A 19,408-nucleotide genomic window follows, 5' to 3' on the forward strand; every position below is an offset into this window, starting at 1 on the left:
GAAAGTCCCTTTTAATTTGCAGGCTGAAGTGAGAAGCGGATCTCACCGTGGTCGGCATTCGGCTGGCAGCTCGCTTCCACTAGAGCTGAAACTCTATGTTGCCGGGTTTGGGGCCCCCCGCGCTGTGCTTGTGTGTGTTCTCGAACGTTGGAGATGGCGCTGAGACCTGTGCTGTGCCAGGCTCCCTAAGGCGTTGCGCACCCGGTTATAGGAGAGACTTGTTTCTCCAAACAGTGGAAGAGCAGGATGGAAAACACTGGTGACATGCCCACCCGGTGCCGCCTTTTTGTCCAATAAAGGGAAATTCCTCTGTCAAAACAATAGTTTTCTGAGAGATAACATAAGTGACAATATCAGAGCAAGTTGACCTTTGTTTAAAAGGAGAAACTGTATGCTTAAAACTTTTTTAAAAAACTGTTTTCATTGCAACAGAGATGACCCAGAAAATTCAGTCGTTTGGGCTCCTCCGCGTGATGGCTGAGTGGTCATCTCCTGCGGAGGCCTGAGGTCGGGGAGGCCACCTGCGTGATGGCCCGGGTGCGGGCTGGTCGGGTGGAGCCAGGCATCCAGCCAGTGGCATCCGTTGGCGTGCCTGCCTCCCTGTGGTCCGACGGCTTCCCTTCCTTCAGAGGTGAATCCAGGCAGCGGCATCGCGCGGAACCCGAGGCTTTATTGATGCTAATGTGATTGTATTTTTCTCCTTGAGAAGGTTCTTAACAAGTGGACGTGGGACAATCAATGCCCCCGGAGACAAATGTGCGTCTCAGGACCTTGGCATCAGCCCGAAAAAGTCCATTTGTTTACGAGGACGAAAAAGGCCTGACATTTTACACATTAAAATTGATTATTTCATCAATAGGTTAATAGAAAACCCGGCTGCGAGTTCACTTCCTGCTTATCTATCCATACGGTGATGGGAGACTGGGGCTTTGAAAAATGCAAAAGGCAGAAAGCAGTTAGGAGAGAGGTTTTCTGCACCCGAGGTGCCTCCCTTCCAGAGGGGCACCCAGCCCAGATTCTGCCTATTTATATGTAAATGCTTTAGAAAGAGGTAAGTGTTTTTCTACCCAGAAGTGCAGCCTCTGTGGCTACTACTTTCTGGAACTAGTGAGATGCGGGCCAAGACACCAGAGCTCAGGCTGTTGAAATAATTAAGCCCACGTTTAATTCCATGAGCGTATCCGTTATACCTGAGGGACCTGGTAAATACCCATTGAACGTTTCCAAAGTAAACACTCAAAAACTGTGACCGGTGTCCTTTGTCTCGACTGATGTTCGCGCCGGTGGGGTCTTGAAGCTCCTGTTGCCAGGTGCGGTGTCACCTGGGACAAGAGATGACCTTACAGATACCTTGAGGATGCAGAGAGGAGAGAAGCCTTCAGCCACGGTAAATTCAGTTTGTTCCCTTGTACTGGGGAGGGGCCTCGGTCACCAGCCTGACTGGGTTAAAGATGACGTTTCTTTTATTTTACTGAAATACTATTCATTGACAAGGTTGTGTTAATTTCTGCTGTACAGCAAAGTGACCCAGTGACCCAGTGCTATATATATATATTTGTGTGTGTGTGTGTGTGTGTTCTTTTCCACTACGGGTTATTACAGGATAGCGAATCTAGTTGCCTGTGCTCTACGGTAGGACTTGGTTGTTTATCCATTCTATCTATAATAGTTTACATCTGCTAATCGCAGTCTCCCAAGACATTCCTTATTAAATGATTTGGGTTTTCAGGCTACAAGGTCATTCTCAGTTGTGTGGTTATAGCGCCACTCTTTCTCGTCTCAAATCAGATTGCAGCCTATTTGGAGCCTGTTTCTAACTCGCATTAACGTCACGTTTGCACCGTGATCGTTCAGTACGGTTTCCGAACTCCACCTGTTCCCTCACTGTCCCTGTTGCTCAAGCGCATCTGTGCTGTCACGCCAGAGAGACCCAGCCTGCAGCCCAGTGCCTGAGAGGCGCTTCAACGGCCCAGCTCCTCATGAAGACCTGACCCTCACCCTGGCCCTTCCGGGGGCCCCCAGAACTTGGCACCCCTCACCCCCACCCCCACCCCCACCCCCGCCGAGCTGGCACCATGCCACTCGAGGCTAAGGTTGAGTCTTGGCTCTAACACACTGCGGGCAAGAACAGCCAGCCCATCCCCAGCCCGGAACTGAGTGGGGTGAGAGAGCTGGCCTCTGGCCAGTGCATGCCTCGTTTTCCCGTCCGTCTGTGAGCCAGTGGGTCCGCCTGGCTTCCCCGTGATGAGCTGCAGACCCACCTGTGGAAACCCACACACCTGCCTCCCCAGGTGGACGCCTCTCACCTACACTAATACAAGCGGTTATCAGTGAACGCCTTGTGCGGGTTTGCGAGTTTCTCTTCCTGGCTGTGGAAGTCAGGAGCCATGGATGGTTTCAGGAGCGTGGGCAGTGGTGGCCATCCCTGACCTCGCTGTGTGGCAGTCCTGTCCGCCCAGCCCTTGGATCTGTGCCTGAGTCTTCAGCCACGTGGGCGGGAAGATCTGCTCCTCGGGAAGCAACCACCCTCTTTAACTCTTGGCTTTTTATGACTGGTCTCCTCGGAAGGGCTGAGCGGAGGCAGCCTCTCGGCCGCAGGTGTCCGCGTCCCCGTGTCCAGTGCCGGGAGGGAGGGGGGCTGACAAGGTGAGGATGGGTCGGTGGAGAAGAGGGGGAGGGGGCCTCTCGGCCAGTTAGTTACACTGCACACCCTGCGAGCAGGCGGTGGGCACACCGTGTCCACACCTTAAACTCGTTCAGCACGTCGCTTCTGAGCCCAGCGTTGCTCTGTGGGTAACTTGGCATTTGTCTTTTTTTTTTTTTTCTCGGATGCTTTCTTCTAAGGAGCCACGGGCTCTTTGGGGTCCTCCACTCAGAGCCTCCAGCACCCTCCCCAGAAGGAAAACGGACTCTGCTCTTCAACCCCAGCAAGATCGTAGTTGAGTTTTGCTGGTGGTCGATTCCTATCTGGAACAAAATACATCTGGGGAGATGGACCAAAATACATCTGCTTCCTTTTTTAACAGCTCTGGGCATTACAGACCTACCACCTGCAGCATACGCAGGCGTGGCTCGCCACCTGAGTCCCTTTGGATTTGACGCGCTGCCGGTATCTTGCCAAATCAAAGGGCCGATGGCTACTGGCATGGTTGCGTCTTCAAAAGATGCCACCAGCCCCTGAGGAAAAAGCCAGCTTGGCCCTGAGTAGCCGCGTGGAGAACCCAGCAGGGAAGCAGGGGTGCATGGGCTTCCTGGCCTGGGCAACTGTTGGATTTTGTGCAAAGCTAAGGATGCTGGCTGGCCTTGCTCTGCCCTGCCTGAGTCGCCCCCGCGCCACTGCGGGCAGGAGACCCAGCGCGCACCTGCCCCCGGGGAGACGGCACGTGCTACTTAAACATTTCTTCCCCTTTTCATTTGTTTCTTTTCCTTTTTGTTTTCTCTCTTCTTCCCCCTTTCCCCTGTCTGCTGTCGGGATGCAGCCAAACGCAAAGCATGGAAACTAAACCGTGTTGGTAGCCTGCGAAATATTTACAGCAGCAGCAGCACCAACACTGAAGGTAACGCCGCTCTCCTCCCCCCCCCCCCCCCCCCCACCTTCCATCCCGCCTCCCCGCCTTCCTTTCCGATGCAGACATGGAAATGCGCCCAAAGCCGCATGCACCCTGATTGTGTTTGCAGAGTCATTCCTGTGGTCTTTCCATCTTTTTGTTTGTGTGTTTTATTTTGCCATTCATGTTCCTTTCAGCTTACTTAAATTTTGACCTTTCCCTTGCAGTCGTAGAGTCGTGATGTTTAAATTACTTCAGAAACCTATTTTCTCCTCTTTTTTCTTTTCCTTTCTCCATGTGGGCACTCAGTGTAATATTTCCCAAGTTATTACAGTTTTTAAAAGTGTTAGTATCAGGTGTAATGATCTGTAGCCGAATACAATCGTGTGCCGTGACATTTAAGTAACAGTCTTAATTTGTTCTGTGGAAACATTCTCCATAACGCTCTCTGCAGCTCGAATCCAGAGGCAGCCAGGCCCGGGTCATTTGCATGGGCTGCTATTGCTTGTAAATTCAGTATATTGTTGTGTTTCTAAAGGTCGTCTGGTGCCAAAGTTCACAAATTGGCTTGCGTTGCTTTTTTCACCAAAGACAGCCGTCATTGCTTTTGTATAATAGCAGATTGAATTCCTCACCCCCCCCGCCTTCATTTGAACAACACAATTATAAATTGCCCTTTTTTTTATGATTACAAATGTCAAGGGTCAGAATTATTTTGATGCCAGGCAAAGGCAAACCACCCCCATCAACCCAAGCCCTTGTAAGGGAGGCTGGCGTGCAATGCGTGCGATGCAAAATAAGTCACAATCCAGCGATCTCGGTATAATAGGGGGACATTTTTTTTCACTTAAGTGCAAGCCAAATGGGTCAAGTAATCGCCAGCTCGTGCCCTAACACTAATTGACTTATTTGGGGATGATTATAACCGTAATATTTTTCTTAATGTCACTGTTTTCTGGGCTGTTGATTTTAGCGATTGCCAAGCGGTGGCATTAAATCTCTTGTAAATTTTAAATTGCACACTCTTTCTGTAAACAAGTCCCTCTCTTCACATCCTGATCATTAACCTTTGCTGATTTATATCAGCATCCTTTTCTCTTTCCTTTCACAATTACTCCTGTCTCGCCACGGAAAGCCCTGCTCTCAGCCGGGGGAAAAAAAAAAATGAATCTGGAAAACAAAACTGCATTTTCACGATGGCTTGTTAAAGGCCTATTTTTTAATGATGATTTTTTTTTTTCATTCCTCAGGGGGAAACCATTGTCTGTTCAGGTACCAATGGACCTTGACCCCTCGGTTATCGTCTTGCAAAGCATTCGTTCAAGGGAGACAGAGGGACAGAGGAAAATAATAGAATTTTAGAAACAGTTGCATGCAGTATCACTTGTGCTGTGTGTTGCAGAGAATTTAAGTGCCCTCACTCACTACTTTTTAAGGTTAGGTTTTCAGCCGAGGGTGCGCATCCTTCCTCTCTCCTGTGTCCTTATCAGACCTGTTTTTCGTTTCCGTGTGTGTGCATTTGTCACAACACCTTTGTTGATTGACTTCTGGCCTTTAACAAGTATGTGTGAGGTCTGGTTTTACATGTGGTTAAACACTAAGCTGGGGGCCAGTAGCAAGCAGGCACGTGTGGCCCCCCCCACCACCAGACTTGCTGATGGGGTCTTCCTGGAGACAGGGGCAGGCTCTCACTCATGACAGGTGTGACGATGTGCAGAGGGAGAAACTTCTCAGCCTGCACCAGCCAGGTAACCTGCAGTGTCAGCGCTCCTGGGTGGGGAGGGGCCATATGCTCTCTGCTCCCCGAAATCTGTAAATACAGGTAACACTGCAAACTTGGGGTCCCGCAGTCCATCTCCAGGAGCTACTCAAAGCAGTCCTGGAGATCCTGGAGAAAATAATGGCCACAAAGCTGGCTCTTCTTTACTTTTTCTTTCTATTCAATGCTCAGTTATATTTATGAATCTTCAATTCAGCCACAGGATCGTTCTTCCTTTACTCTGGGTTTCTTTCGAGATTAATATCTATAGGCACCCAGTCTCCTTTCACATGGCTTTTTTCCGTGATAGCACTGGATTCATTATATAAAACAAATTGTCAGCGTGCCTTTGAGTTCCCTGGTGCCTCAGCAGGTTAAGGACCTGGCATTGTCACTGCTGCGGCTCGGGTTTGATCCCTGGCCTGGGAACTTCTGCATGCCGCCCGTGCGGCCAAAAGAAGAAATGTCTTTCTGATTTCCAGTCTTTTCGCATATGATGTCATCACATCCTCTCTGTCTCTGCCTTTGTGAAAATTCTTGTCCCACACATTCTAACTTTTGCTGTCACCTGAGGCCTTGGGGCGTCCATGAAATGTCCCCTTCTCCAAATGGAGTCTTTTTTAAATGGGTCATTTGTTTAGAGGTATCCCCGCAACACCAGAATACTCTTGACACCAGTTTCCTGTAGAGGGAATTCGAATTTGAGTTTCAAGAGGACGGGGGTGGAGCGTCCAGGAGCCCGACCCTGGCCCAGGAGCCCGTCCGCATCCCTCGGTCCAGGTCTAGAGAGTACAGCTCAGACGTTCTGGGATTCGGGCCAGTGAAGGACAGGCAGGACCGGGAAATGAACCCCCCCCCGAGCCCCGTTCCTGTTCCGTGTCCTGTTCCTGCCCCTGGACGACATCATGTCATCGAATCTTTGCGCCACCCTGCCTGGTAGGTACCACGTCACAGACGGGAAATCGGGCCACCCTGCCCGGTAGGCACCACGTCACAGACGGGAAATCGGGCCACCCTGCCCGGTAGGCACCACGTCACAGACGGGAAATCGGGCCACCCTGCCCGGTAGGCACCACGTCACAGACGGGAAATCGGGCTACACTGCCCGGTAGGCACCACGTCACAGACGGGAAATCGGGCCACCCTGCCCGGTAGGCACCACGTCACAGACGGGAAATCGGGTTACACTGCCCGGTAGGTACCACATCACAGACGGGAAATCGGAGTCTAGACAAGTCCAGCGAGAGTCTGCGGGACGGGGAGCTGGCTGTCGTTTGAGACAGGACGTGTGCCCAGATCTTTCAATTCGGGGCCTGCTCCTGGGTCCTCATGGGAAGGGCCCCAGGTCGGGTGTCAGGAGTGGACGAAAACGAATTAAACAGAACTCATGAGGGACACACACGGCAGGATGAGAAAACAAAGCAAAGCACGTTCGCTTCCACTTTTTTTCTCTCCATTAGGGCTAATTATCTCGGAAACCAAGCTGCAAACCTCCTTTGTATATGTTGCCCTAATTTTCAGATCTTTGCTGCTTGGTAAGATTTCAGCTCTTTCCCAGGGTTGGTGAACTTGCAGTTCCTTCCGCGGGGGTGCCATCTAACGTGTCCATCTCAGAAGCCTGCGACGTGGGATGGGAGGACGTATTAACAATGTGATTCTCGACTTCACAGCCGCCTCCTAACCCAGGGGGAAAACCTCTCTCCAGTCAGGTGGATGAGGCTGGACGGGGGAACATTCGCTCCATGGGGAATGTTTGTCTGAGACCGAATGAAGAGAAGTGAGCGGGAGGCGGACGCTGTGTAGACGGAAACACCGCAGTGGTTTGGTCTGCGAGCAGCAGCGCCCAGGCGGGACCCCATGGAGCCCCTGCCATGTCCCTGGCCCTGGCCTTCCCTGCACCCCTGGGCACCGGTCGGATTATCACCCACTGGGAGTTGAGCCCACAGAGGCCGCTTCTGGGGTGTTTCTGCTCCTACAGGGGAAGGCCGGCGATCATGCATAACGCTAACGGAGGGATGTATTGGGGAATCAGGGGCTTTTCCTGGGGGTGTCAGCCCTTCCCCGTGGTAGGCATGGAACAGGCGTCGCCCTGGAGGTGACGCTTACACCCACGTAGCAGCCAGGTTCGGCTCAGCCCTGCCTGCGGAGCCCATTTCTCTGCATCTGGAACGTCCCCCGGAGACACCTGGGAAGCCTGGGGGTGGGGGGGTCCTCCTCCAGAGCACAGCGAATGATGACCTGGGGGGCGCCGGACGCTGTGGTTCCGAACAAACTCCGCCCTTTTCCCGAGCCTTCTCTGCACCTCGGTTTCCCTGTCTGTAAACTGAGAAGATGCCCCCTGCGCGGGTCATGGTGACAGCCGGTGAGGTCATCTCTCCGGAGGCAGGTAACTTGGCACCCCCGCGCCCGACCCCTGCTCCTGTGTGAGGAGCGCCCCGGGGTCTCTCTGTGCGAGAAAATGCAGGTGCTGGAGCATCGGCGACGTAGCAGGGGGCAGAGATGGGACAGGAAACGTTGCTCCTGCAAGTGGGAGAGGGCGTGTAGAGTCACCCCTTTCCCCGACTTCGTTACCTCCACTTCCGGCCTCCAGTCCTCTCGTCCTGCAGAGGGCCGCCGGGTTCTGGCTCGGGAGTCCGCCCTGCCTGCCCCGATCCCAGCTCTGCCGCTCCCCGGCCGCCTGGACCACGGATCTCTCCTCCTCTGCTTAGTGTGCTTTCTCCCAAACGGACACCACAAAACCTACCTCGAAGGACAGTTGAAGAAATGAAGTGAAGCCAATGTAGCCTTTCACACGGAGCTGGGCGGGAAACCGTCATCTCCCAGAGGCGCTTTTCAGGCCTGCGGACTGATCCCCAGGCGGGATGGGCTAAAGCCAGCACATCAACACTGAAAAACGACACAGGATAAGAACGCATGCAGATTAATTCACATTTAGGAAACCCTTTCATGAGAACTGACTCCGGGATTGACTTTGGGGGAGAGAAGCAAGATTGCTAGTATTTCCAGCCCTCGAGTTTTCAAAGAATGATGAGATTGGAGTTCCCGTCGTGGCGCAGTGGTTAACGAATCTGACTAGGAACCATGAGGTTGTGGGTTCGATCCCTGGCCTTGCTCAGTGGGTTAAGGATGCTGCGTTGCCGTGAGCTGTGGTGTAGGTCGAAGAAACGGCTTGAATCCCGCGTTGCTGTGGCTCTGGCGTAGGCCAGTGGCTACAGCTCCAATTGAACCCCTAACCTGGGAACCTCCATGTGCCGCAGGAGCAACCCTAGAAAAGGCAAAAAGACAAAAAAAAGAAAAAAGGAAAAGAATGATGAGATTGACCGTCCTGCACGTGCTGAGCCATACCTGGGAGGAAGAGCTGGGGATGGCAGGCAGCACAGAAGCTTCTGGAACCTGCCGGTGTGTGTCTCCCCGTTCCCACCCCGAGCTCTGAGAAGGGCCCTGGGCCTCATGTCCCTGGATCAGGAGAGCAGGGGACCCCTGAGGGGAGAGGGGAGAGCGTAGCATGGTAAACATACAGGCACCACTTAGCGACCAAGGAAATTACAACAGGGACTTCCGGTCTTTTTCTTTCTCTTTCTAAATGCCTGGGCCCCGAGCGAGGACCAGGAAACGTGGTAACACACCCGTCTCCTGCCTCCCGGGATGTTTTCAGTTTTTGAACTGATCATTTATTCTCTCGGGAGTTTCGTTTTAGACTCTCTTTAAGGGAGTGCGTGGCAGCCTGTGGTTCCGGAGCCTCCGCTGAGAGCACAGACCTTCGTGCCCGGCTCTCAGGTTGCCCTCCCCGCTCTGTCTGATGTGTTCGGGAAATCCAGACTCCTCTGTGCTTCGTGAGCCTCTTCCTTTGATGACACTTGGCAGTAAACAGGCCTACCTGTGTGGCCTCCCTCTGGGAACTCGCTTCTTCACCGAGTTAATTCTGCTTGTGTCCTAAATCAGGCCACAGTGCCGCACCTCGGTTGGACTCCGGGCTGAGCAAAGATGTTTACCAACTTAGGAGCTTGCAAAAATATGTATCTAAGAACCAGGAACGACATGTGTCAATAATGACCAAAAATAACGACTGTTGTTTCTTTTTGTTTAAAACGAACAACTTCTCAAGCGAAAGTAGGCATTTAAAAAAAAATTTTTTTTTTTTTTGTCATAGCTCTTGGTCCTACACAATTCTAGACCGTGCCCTGCACATTTATCTTTTCTTACAAAAGCTGGTAGGAAAAAGTTGAAAATAAATAAAAACTGACTTTTTCTATTATGGGGGGGTTGTGGCTGAAATCTTAAACGTGTGTCGTTTTCGTCATAATTGGGCAGAATATCTAAACCACATGCCTATTTGATATATGCTTTGAAAGCAGAAATATTGAAGTATTTTACAAATTACAGGACTCTTCAAAATTAGCATAAAGGCCTGGGGCTGGGTTTGGCCAAGCCTGGTGTAATCTCGAAGGGTGTAGGTCGTGGGGGGCCCGGGGGGAGGGGGGACAGACTCGAAAATACATGCCATCTCTGTCCCAGCTCTCACACGTGGACAGCAGCCGCCTGGAGAGCTGTGCTAGGGGCCAGCCAGGGCCCCTCCTTGGACCACAGAGCTGAGACCAGAAGCATGAACTGGGAGGCTCAGGGCACCCCCACTTGGTAGGTGGCAGAGAGAGAAGGGCATCCGGGAGAGAGGACCCCCAGAGCGGGAGCCTGAGACTCGGAGGCCTGGAGGGAAAGAGCACGAGGATTCGGGCGGAAATGGAGAACCCACTGCAGACCCTCCCCGGTTAAGGAGAAAAAGCCGCCTGACCAGTGGTTCGAGGCGCTGTTTCCACAGCCACCCAGGGTACCGTGGTGAACCCTAAAACCAAAGTCCCAGTTCTTTGACCACGAACTCACAGGCAGAGAGGACAGCCACCTCCCTGCGAGCCTTGTCCCATCGTTTTTAAATGCTGACCCCCGAGGCGCCTCTGGGGGACCCTGGACTCGTCGGCCGCCTCCGCAGGAGGAGTCATGCCCCTTCCTGCTGGACGTTGTCATCCCTCCGCCCCGCCTAAGTGACACGTCTCCCTCATGCGTTTGTCATTAACTGTCGGCGTGGACGCGTAGCCTCGCGGGAGATCTGGGTTCCAGGTTTACCAGGAACCCCGGGAGCTCAGGTGCAGCTTCTTCATCTGGCTGTTGACGGACGTGGAGTGAACGACCTCTGCAGACCCACTGGGGGTCTCAAATTCAGACCGGACATCTGCTCAGCGACACCGCCCACTGTCCACGCGTGTCTTATACCTTGGGTCGGCACGCAGGCCTGGAGCCCCTTGGCCTTCACAGAAGCACAGGACCCTTGTTCTCGTCCCAACTTTCACGCCCCGCCCCCCACGGCAGAGGTACACATCTGTCCGTCTCTCCCCCCACCCCCCGCCGGTCCCCCAAAAGGCGTCCTTGTCAGGTGTCTCCTGTTGCCCACAACCTCCAAATGTTGAACAGCTGTGTTGAGCCCTTTAACCCTTTGTCTGCTAGGATTCCGTGAAAATAATTGATGACTGATTGGCCCATTAACCTTTAAAAAAAAAAAAAAGTTTGACAGCCCGGACTTGTGTAATGAGGAGAGATTCCTTGTGAAATCGGTCTGATGGCTGAGTTGCTTGCCCCTGAGGAGGCGAAATTAGCCCCACGGGGCCTCGTCTGCATAGAAACTGGACGCAATTAGTGTAATATCCGGTGTTATTAATGTCGTTGGGAATAATTGGGCAGGTTGATTTCGACAGGTTCATGGTGCTAAAATACTATTATAGTGGACCTCTCCACAGCTAACCGTTCAACACGGAAAACTGTTTAAATCCCTGTGAGCCCAATCACAGAACTTTATTAAACCGCTAAGCCCTGGAATGTCGCACGGCGAAACAGCACCGTTGTTTCTTGCGGGGCCCTGGGCGTGGCAGGCTTTGGTTAGTTTCATGATGGGGATGGGGCCGCAGGGGGTGAATGGGGAGGCTCACCTCTGTATCTCCGGCTAAGACGCATCCCGTAGCCGAGCTGGCGTCAGGAATTTCTGCAACCCGAATTCCCGTTTATGAATGAATCAAGCGTAAGCCGCTGTGACTGTCACCAGGCGTAGGTTTGTGTTAGGGGGATGAAGCCATCTGAAAGGTAGTACGTCCTCACCTCCGGGGCTCCCAGTGTTCACTTCTTCACATTTTATTCTTGCTTTTTTTTTTTTCTTTTTTGGCCGCCCCAAGGCATATGGCATTTCCAGGCCAGGGATAAGATCTGAGCCGCGGCTGTGATCTTCGCTGCAGCTGGGGCAACACAGGATCCTTTATTTTTTTCTTTTTTTATTTATTTTTTATTTTCTATTTTTTTGTCTCTTTGCCTTTTTTAGGGCCGCTCCCGCTGCATATGGAGGTTCCCAGGCTAGGGGTCTAATCGGAGCTGGAGCCACTGGCCTACACCAGAGCCATAGCAAGTCCGGATCTGAGCCGCGCCTTCAACCCACACCACAGCTCATGGCAACACCGGATCCTTAACCCGCTGAGCAAGGGCAGGGATTGAACCTGCAACCTCATGGTTCCTAGTCGGATTCGTTAACCACTGAGCCATGACAGGAACTGCGAGGATCCTTTAATTCACTGGGCCAGGCTGGGGTTTGAACCTGCGTCCTGGCGCTGCGGAGACGTCACCAATCCCGTTGCGCCACAGCGGGACCTCCTCATTCTTCACGTTTTAAGTGAGGGTGACATTGGAGGGGAATGCTCCATCGGTTTTTGAGACCAGTTGGCCTCCTACTGCCAATTATTATTTTTTTATCTAGTTACTGATATTAAAACATGATCAGAGTCACTTCTTGATGTGACAGAATCCTCCTGGTCCCCTGGCAGTTGGAACAGGGGCTCTAACATCTGATGGAACTTCTTGTTGGGACATGAGGTGCCTGTCGTTGTGCTGTTCACATGGAAAAAGGCATCACTGGGGGGCCCCCACATCTGCTGTCTCCTCCATGAGTGTTGCTGGGCAGTGCCATGACACAGAAACATAGGCCAGGATGAAATCGAAAGATCTCCGAGGTGTTGACAAGGAAAATGGTCAGGCGGCCACTTGGAGGCTCCATCAGGGAGCGCTTTTCTCCACTAGGTTAGTCAGGACACGGTTTGGAAGTGACAGAAATTAAAGGGATTTAGGCAGAGTTTTTAAAAAGGAGGAGGGGCATGGAGCAGCTTGTGCAGCCAAGCGTAGGACGTGTGGCTGGAGGTGGCTGCAGGGACCCGGGAGCCTGGCAGGCATCAGGCCCTCTGCTGCTCCGCAGCACTTCACCTGTCCACAGGTAGTGGCCTAGATAACAGAGGTTCTCCTTCCCAAGGAGGGACAGAGGCTTGGACCCTGTCCTGCTGGAAAGGAGCAGAGTGGCCAAGTGTGGCCCCGGGCTCTGATCGTCCTGGCGTAGATGGGACTGTTCCCCCCACCCACCCCCGCCACCGCCGTGCTGACTGATCGCTGGCCACAGAGCCAGATACCCTGGGAGAAGGCAGCTGGAATGTCCCCAGTTCGCAACGGCCACGGCCATGGCGCCATGTCCCCCAGAGTTCTCCAGACATGAGTTAAATGGACACTAGGGAACAGCTGCTTCGGGGTTTCTGGGGACATTACCTTTAGAAGACCCCGCCTCCTTGCTCTTCTGACATCGGGAGTGAGGGAAAACAGCAGAAAAAAGTCACTGGCAAGTGGGGAGACCCTCCGCTTCCCGCTGGACACCTTGGGAGAATTCTTTTTTTTTTTTTTTTAACTTTTAAAGAAACAAAGCGCTACTGGCCACTTTGAGAGAGGAAAACAATTAAATGAGATAATGCCTATAAAGTCCTAGCATTTTTCCTGACGTGGACTTGGAGTCCAATAGTATGGTTGTTTTTATATTTCTTGTTCCATGCAGTAGGTTCATTACAAAGAAACAGGTGTTCCTTCATGGACGCTACAGATAACAGGATTATAGAAGCAACCGCTCTAGAATCCTTGTTCTTTTTTTTTTTTTAATCTTGGGAGGCAGAGAAAAGTCATAAGGTGGATAGAACTCACTTCTGAAATTTTAACTCTGTGTGTGTTAACATATTACCCTCCCTCAAAAAAAAAAAAAAAGAAAGAAAGAAAAACACATCCAGAAAGTTCCCTGGGAATACATGAAGCCTGGCGCATCTGCAGGGTTCCGATGATGGTGATGCAGAATGACTGCAGCTAAACTCCACGCACAGGTTTTAATCCCTTACTCAGGAAGTGAGGTGTCTTAGCAGACCAGCTCCTTATATAAAGACATCTTCACCAGGGCCTGAAATCCAGAAGAAGGCTCAGAGCAGCACCCCCGAGGGGCTGCCTCTGCACTGAGAGGGCACTGTCTTCTCTGCAGTGTGCTGGACTCCAGGTAGACCAGATGGCCACATTCACGGTTCCACAAGGAGGCCCTCAGCATGGTCCACCTGGGAGAGGCTGGCCCAGCATCCAAGGAGCCACCAAAGGCCTCTTTATTCGGGAGCTGTGGCTGGACCTGTGGGGCCAAGACCAGAGGGGGTCATTATTTGGGCTGGGCCAAGACTTCCGTTAAAACAAGAACCGCTTCACTGGAGTTCCCATTGTGGCTCAGTGGGTTAAGAACCTAACATAGTGTCCATGAAGATGAGGGTTCGATCCCTGACCTCGCTTAGTGGGTTAAGGGTCTGGCTTTGCCACAAGCTGCAGTATAGGTTACAGATGCCTCTCGGATCTGCTGTGGCTGTGGCTGCGGCCTAGGCCGGCAGCTGCAGCTCCAATTCGACCCCTAGTCCGGGAACGTCCATATGTATGTCATAAAAAGGAAGGAAGGAAGGGACATTTTGCAAGAGAACTCTCCGTCAGCATTTCACTGCGTAGTGAAGAGCCTTGACGGCAAGTCCTGACAGGCGCCTGCCCCTGGCTGCGGGGACCTTAGTCTGTGTTTCACGCCCCCGAGCAAAGCACACGCAAATGGTCACGGCCATCCCAGAAGTTGCGGCGGCAGCTCCCTCGGTCACAGAGGTCCTGGGACTGTGGGTTCTGAATCTTCACTGTCCGTAAAATCGTGTGCCTCTCCAGCTTAACAGTCACCCCACAGGGCTCGCCCCTCAAAAGGAACTGGTCTCAGATGAGTCAGGCTCGGGGTGTTTACCCAATGGGTTCGTTCTTTTTTTCTTTAAGAGTATAATTGATGTGGTGTTGCGTCGATTTCTGCTGCACGGCGGAGTGACCCAGGCCCACAGATAGACATTCGGTCTTTTTCTCACACTGCCTTCCATTGTGTCCTATCCCAGGAGACTGGATAGAGTCCCCTGTGCGGTACAGTAGGACCTCATTGCTTACCCAGTCTTTTTTTTTTTTTTTTTTTTAGGGCCACACTTGCGGCATTTGGAGGTTCCCAGGCTAGGGGTTGAATTGGAGCTGCAGTTGCCGGCCTACACCACAGCCACAGCAACAAGGGATCCGAGCTGCATCTGAACCCTACACCACAGCTCACGGCAATGCCGGATCTTTAACCTACTGAGCAAGACCAGGGATCAAACCTGCGTCCTCATGGATACTGGTTGGGGTCGTTAACCCCTGAGCCACAGCGAGAACTCCGCTGAGCCATTCTAAGTGTAATAGCAGGCATCCGCCAACCCCCAGCTCTGCGTCCATCCCCTCCCTCCCCCTTGGCAACCACGAGTCCGTTCTCTGTGTCCATGAGTCTGTGTCTGTTTTGTAGATCGGTTCATTTGTTGGTTCTTCGTTAGGACGTGAAACGTGGCTGTGCTTTCCAGGGCCGTCCAGTCATCATTGGCTCACCTTTCCAATCCAGCCCTTTCTCGTGAGCTGCTGCGCCCCGGTGGGGGTGCAGATGCCCTGCACACGTGTGGTCTTTGTTCTGTGAGCCTTGTTTGGTCTTTCCTTATCGTTAGCAGCCCAGCCAGGGTCTCACCTTCCAGAGACGAAGCGTGAAACCTCCCTGACCTCTCTCGCGCCCTTGGGTTAGTCCGTCACCTCAAGGGCAGCCCGGATCTCCTCTGTCCCACCTGTCACCAGGGGCTACGGTCCCCCGAGACCCTCTCCATTGTTACCGTTAGGGAATTATTTGGCTTATTCACATTTCTTGGTGTTTCTTCTCTCCTACCTTTATCAACAGATGTATTTAAATATGATTTCTATTTGATCCTCATGAGCAGAAGTACAATGAACGTTTCATCACGTCGGTCTTGATATCGTACCCGCAGGCCAGCTGCTGCTACTCTCATTGGTAGACGCCTTGCGGTTCCCCGTGTGAGCCGGCTTGCAGCCCGTGAATGACAGTTTGGTGTCTTTTCTCTTTCCGGTCTCTGGATCTGTCACTTCCTGTTCTGTCCCCTGCCCTGGCCAGCAGGGCTGCACAAGGGCTGGCATGCCGAGCACCTTGACCTTGAATGTCCTTTAACTGATGTGAAACCATTGCTTCTAACATATCCTTCTGAGGAATGTGCTTCTGCGGGTTAGGAGAGGTATGCTTCATCCATGCAAAGAGGATGAGCCTCTAGCCCTAGTTTGAGAAAAGATTTTAATCACATTTTTCCTAGTTGTTTGTTTTTTGTTTTTTTTTTTTTAATTGAGGTATAGCTGGTTTATACTGTTGTGTTCGTTTTAGGTGTTCAGCAAAGTGATTCAGCCACACATGTACTTGTATCCGTTCTTTTTCAGAGTCTTTTCCCGTATAGCTCCTCACAGAATATTGAGTAGCGCTCCCTGTGCTATACAGCAGGTCCCGGGTGGTTATCTCTTTCATATACAGTCGTGTGAATTTACTAATCCCAACCTCCAAATTTACCCCTCCCCATCAGCTATCCCCTTTGGTAACCATAGTTTATTTTCAAAGTCTGTTTCTGTTTTGTAAATAAGTTCATTTGTATCAATGTTTTTTTGGATTCCACGTAGGTGATATCATGTGATATTTTTCTTTGTGTTACTTCACTTAGTATGATCATCTCTAGATCCGTCTCACGTTGCTGTAAATGGCATTCTTTCATTCCTTTTAATGGCTGTGTAATATTCCACTGGGTATATGTACCACATCTTTGTTATCCATTCCTCTATCGATGGACACTTAGGTTGCCTCCATGTTTTGGCTATTGTGAATAGTGCTGCTGTTGAACACGGGGGTGCATGCATCTTTTTGAATTATCGTTTTCTAAGGAGAGATGCCCAGGAGTGGAATTGCGAGATCATATGGGAGTTCTATTTTTAATTTGTTAAGAAACCTCTGTACTGTTCTCCGCAGTGGTTATACCAGTTTTCATTCCCGCCAACAGTGTAGGAGGAGTCCCTTTTTTCCTTTAATAGTATTTTTTTCATTACATTTTTCCCTCTTCTTTGTTAGGAAATTGGGCCATCTCCTTCTTTTCATCTAGAAGTTAATCCTGATGTTTTCTCACGTGCACCTGATTTACCAAAGTCTACAGTTAGTTCCTCACTCCGCCGTGGAACACTGCAAAGTCCTGGTGTTCCCACGTCCACTTTAATTTTCTCTAGTATTTTGTACCCTCCCCAAATTAAACAGGATAAGAAGTCATATTTGATATATGCTTTTGGTTAGATGTATCTACGTTATCTATTCATTTGCTCACCACTCCTTCTAGGTCAAACCTTCTTTCTAGAATCTTCTGAAATGTATCTTTTATTTTTGCTTTGTTTGGGGCTTTTGTTTGTTTTTTGGGTTTTTGGTTGGTTGGTTGGTTTTTTGGCTTTAAGGCTGCACCTACAGCATATGGAGGTTCCCAGGCCAGGGGTCCAATCAGAGCTGAAGCTGCCTGTCTACGCCACAGCCACAGCAACACCACATCCTTAACCCACTGAGCAAGGCCAGGGATGGAACCCACGTCCTCATGGATGCTAGTGGGGTTCGTTAACTGCTGAGCCATGACGGGAACTCCTGTTTGGGGGTTTTTGCTTTGTTTTGTGTTTGTTGGGGTTTTTTTGTTTGTTTGTTGTTTGTTTGTTTTTGGCCATGCCCACAGCATGCAGAAGTTCCCAGGCCCGGGACTGAACCTGAGCCACAACAGTGATCATGCCATATCCTTAACCTGCTGAGCCATGAGAAAACTCTAAAAAGTGCCTTTTTTCCTTTGGTTTGGCTACACCTGTGGCACATGAAAGGTCCCAGTTCAGAACTGAATCTGAGCCACAGCTGCGACCTGCAGCAGCACCAAGCCAGGCTGTGCCGGGCTGGGGATCAAACCTGCACCTCCACACTGACCCAAGTGGAGATTCCTAACCCACTGTGCCAGAGCAGGAACTCCCAAAATATATCTTTTAATTGTTCCTTTAGTGAAGGGCTCTTGGTCGTTGGTGCTTTGTCAGTTTTTTATATGAACATACCTTCATTCCACTCCTGGTCTCCAAAGAGCTTTCCTGGCCCTGATTCTGGACAGACACTGTTTTCTCCTGCCTTGACCAATATCATCCCTCCATCGTGCAGCTTTGAGTGTCGCTCTCAAGAAGTGTGTTGTCCGTCTTAACTGACGTCGGCCTCAGAGCCGTCTGTCTTTCCTTGCTTTGTGTTCCAGGAGCCCTTTTGTCTCTGGTTTCCTAGTTTATAAACCTGTGGTGCAATTTCCCTTGTCATGATCCATCTTGGGAAGTGCTGTGCTTCCTGTGCCTGGAATTCCATGTCGGTCCACAGTCTGTACAAGTCTCACTGTCTGGCACTTAGACGTATGTTGTTCCTTCTGACGTCTCACGTCTCGTCCTTTCTCTTCCACAGCATCCGCCCTCCTTTCCGTCTGCTCTGTGTTTTAGCTCTGTGTTCAGCAGATCTGTCGTTCCACCCAACACATCTCCCCGATACCCTCTTTTAAATTTTTTTAACAATTATAATTTGTATTTTGTTTTTGTTTTAATTACTCAGCGAATTTTATTGCATTTACAGTTGTACAGCGATCATCACAATATTTTGAAAAGATTTATTTTTTTTTTCCCGGATCTGTCCAGTCAACACTCAAAAGATTCCTTTCATTTGAAAGTTTAATTAGGAAATGCCACTTTTTCGTTTCTTCAGACATCCCACACATACTTATTTGTGAAATTTGGGATCTGTAATTCTTTGATCAGAATCTCCTCCCCTGTGGCGTGTCTGGAGTCTTTGGTTTTGTGGCCACCTGTGGTTGATTTGTCTGTGGGGTGCTTTGCTACGGAGGCGATGCCAGAAGCCAGGGGCTCTGCAGACCTGGACACCTGCAGTGCCTTTCCTCCCGGGATGAGGTTCTCCCCTCCCTCATCATGACCTTACTGCTGTTCCACCCAAGGGGTGCCCCTTAGAGCCGCCTTGCCTTCTGCAGGCCTTGAGCCCTTAGTGTCCACAAAGGCAGCTTCTCAGCTCATGGATTTGATTTGGGCAGGAGAGGAGGAGTGGGCTTGGGGCTTGGCGATCGTGTCTAACTTCAGCGCCATCAGTGCAATAATAAAAAGTGTGTTTTGTAGGCAGGGCCCCATCACCTAGCTTGTCTGCTGTATTGTGGGGTGATCTGGTTGCAGGAAGAGGCTGAGCCGCAGCAGGTGTGAGCCTAGAAGCCACGCCCAGGCTGATGGAGAAGGGCTCCTGGGTTAGCGTAAGGAGACCCCCCCCCCCGCCCGTTTATTATTCAGCAAAGTCTGAAGGCCCTGCTGGGGCTGAGCCTGAGCCAATGAAAGCGTCAGACAAGGGCTGAGAGCAGAAGGAGGTGGAGAGGAAGGCGCAGACGGGGGATGTTCATAAACCAAGTCCTAAGTGGTCAGACGGCAGCGGGAAGAGGGAGAGGATCGAATCAGGGTGACTTTGAAGTTTTCTGACTCGGAGCAGAGTTGTAACCATGAATAGAAATGGCGAAACCCACAGAGGACCATTTGAAGATGACAGCAGATCTATTCTAGGCATGGTAATTTCATGTGAGGACCAAATGCTTACAGCGTCTCTGTCGACATTTTTTCATCCCCAAATTTGTTGCATGTTGGGGTCAGAGATACAGGAGTGAGAACTGTACACATGCATTGAGATGACTCTAAGCTTTGGAAGGAAGTGAAGTGGACCCTAGGAAGGTGGGGGGAGGGGGACCGTCAACTAAGCCTGGAGTGTGCCTTTCCCGACGGCAGC

General features: G+C 51.1%; 1 protein-coding gene across 8 annotated transcripts in view; it reads left to right on the plus strand.

The window, feature by feature from the left end:
- AGAP1 (ArfGAP with GTPase domain, ankyrin repeat and PH domain 1) overlaps positions 1-19,408 on the plus strand; it is a 566,173-nt gene that overhangs the window by 465,576 nt on the left and 81,189 nt on the right. The window lies entirely within an intron of this gene.

This window comes from Phacochoerus africanus, chromosome 3 (assembly GCF_016906955.1).
Source record: "Phacochoerus africanus isolate WHEZ1 chromosome 3, ROS_Pafr_v1, whole genome shotgun sequence".
NCBI lineage: Eukaryota > Metazoa > Chordata > Mammalia > Artiodactyla > Suidae > Phacochoerus > Phacochoerus africanus.